The following is a 2,475-nucleotide window of genomic DNA, read 5'->3' on the forward strand; positions in this document are numbered from 1 at the left end:
CCCACCCAGTCTAATCCCACTCTCCCCTCCCCACATCCTTTAATATCCCACCCAGTCTAATCCCACTCTCCCCTCCCCACATTCTTTAATATCCCACCCAGTATAATCCCACTCTCACCCTCACTCCCCGAACCCTTTAATATCCCACCCAGTCTAATCCCACTCTCCCCCCTCACTCCCCGCACCCTTTAATATCCCACCCAGTCTAATCCCACTCACCCCTCACTCCCCGAACCCTTTAATATCCCACCCAGTCTAATCCCACTCTCCGCTCACTCCCCGCACCCTTTAATATCCCACCCAGTCTAATCCCACTCTCCCCTCACTCCCCACACCCTTTAATATCCCACCCAGTCTAATCCCAGTCTCCCCCTCACTCCCCGCACCCTTTAATATCCCACCCAGTCTAATCCCACTCACCCCTCACTCCCCGAACCCTTTAATATCCCACACAGTCTAATCCCACTCTCCCCTCACTCCCCACACCCTTTAATATCCCACCCAGTCTAATCCCACTCTCCCCTCACTCCCCACACCCTTTAATATCCTACCCAGTCTAATCCCACTCTCCCCCTCACTCCACGCACCCTTTAATATCCCATCCAGTCTAATCCCACTCTCCCCCTCACTCCCCGCACCCTTTAATATCCTACCCAGTCTAATCCCACTCTCCCCCACCCTCCCTGCACCCTTTAATATCCCACCCAGTCTAATCCCACTCACCCCCTCACTCCCCACACCCTTTAATATCCTACCCAGTCTAATCCCACTCACCCCCTCACTCCCCACACTATTGAAATCCCACCCAGCCTGATCCCATTCCCAGCTAACTCCCCGCACCCTTTCATACCCCCCTCACTCAGTTTGATCCCAATTCCCTCACCCTCTTCACTCCTTTATAACCCGCCTCTTTTTGATGAGCCTATAAAGTGGAACCTTTTACAAATTACTGCGTGGGGATGTCCCACATTGTCGGCATTGTTGTTGTTGTTTTTGAACCGCTTCCTTCATACATCAAACCTTTTCAAATTAATTATTGCGATATTGGCATTGTTGGCATTTATAATTGATCCCTAGTTTCCCTGAGAATGTCACGGTGAGAGAGAGATTTTGGATTGTTAACCTGATACCAATAGATATCCCAGCCTGGGGTTTCCTTCTGTTACCACAGGACGGCGATGCAACAGAGAAACATAGAAACTAAAGTAGGAGGATGCCATTCGGCCCCTCGAGCCTGCTTCGCCATTCAGCATGATCATGCCTGATCCTTACCTCAATGCCAAATTCCTGCTCTCTCCCCTCGATGCCATTAAAATCTAAAACCCTCTCCACAGAAAGGAATAAAATATGGCCGTTTACAGCATGTCTATTGGATTTCCAACCATTCTCCCTTGAAGTTTCCATTGGAGAAAGGAAAAACTCAATGGAACTCCCCTTCTCGAATGGAAGACATCCTACTGACACCTAGAATTTATCCCCTGTTCCCAGTAATAATATTTAATCCTTAATTTACTATTGAAGCATCACTGAGGCCTACAGGATAGGATGTGCTGGAGGGTATCAGGTCACTCCATCTTTACTCCATTACTTTACCCTCTCCGTAACTGTAGGTTGACTGTAGGGGATGTAGCTCAGTGGTAGAGCGCATGCTTTGCATGTATGAGGCCCCGGGTTCAATCCCCGGCATCTCCACAGTTGTGTTTTTGGGCAGCACGGTAGCATTGTGGATAGCACAATCGCTTCACAGCTCCAGGGTCCCAGGTTCGATTCCGGCTTGGGTCACTGTCTGTGCGGAGTCTGCACATCCTCCCCGTGTGTGTGTGGGTTTCCTCCGGGTGCTCCGGTTTCCTCCCACAGCCCAAAGATGTGCAGGTTAGGTGGATTGGCCATGATAAATTGCCCTTAGTGTCCAAAATTGCCCTTAGTGTTGGGTGGGGTTACTGGGTTATGGGGATAGGGCGGAGGTGTTGACCTTGGGTAGGGTGCTCTTTCCAAGAGCCGGTGCAGACTCGATGGGCCGAATGGCCTCCTTCTGCACTGTAAATTCTATGTCTATGTAATGTTTTACTCCCCGGGCTTTTCTTGCTCCGCTTCCCCTGTGTTCCCGGGAGTGGATTCAGGGAAAACGTTCCTGATGTGGAACCTTTCAGCCTCTCTGACTTTATCATCACAGGAAATGGGAATTGAAGAGGAGAAATGAGGAAATGAAGAGTAGTTTGACCGCATCTCCCCTAACCCTAACCCTAACCCTTCCCATTGTCACGATGAGCCTGAGCTCAGCTATTGGGGTAATTCTAGAAGAAAGGTCAATCTTGGGAAAAGAAAGCTCAGCATTAGAATCTCAAAGCCTCGGTCGCTTTGCCCAAGGAAAGGCTAATCCTGTACCAAGAGGGCAAATCCATCCTTCCAATTCAAAGCTAGAGATAGGATTTTGTCTTCAGTATTTCTGAATGCAGGCGTTAAAATTGAAGAATG

At 49.4% G+C, this 2,475-nt stretch overlaps 1 non-coding gene across 1 annotated transcript; it reads left to right on the forward strand.

The window, feature by feature from the left end:
- The first annotated feature begins 1,620 nt into the window (after positions 1 to 1,620).
- trnaa-ugc lies at positions 1,621 to 1,692 on the forward strand. Its single transcript has one exon. It is a non-coding gene; the product is annotated as a tRNA-Ala (tRNA).
- The last annotated feature ends 783 nt before the right edge of the window (positions 1,693 to 2,475 follow it).

The sequence above is a fragment of the Scyliorhinus canicula genome, chromosome 13 (genome assembly GCF_902713615.1).
Source record: "Scyliorhinus canicula chromosome 13, sScyCan1.1, whole genome shotgun sequence".
Classification (NCBI taxonomy): Eukaryota; Metazoa; Chordata; class Chondrichthyes; order Carcharhiniformes; family Scyliorhinidae; genus Scyliorhinus; species Scyliorhinus canicula.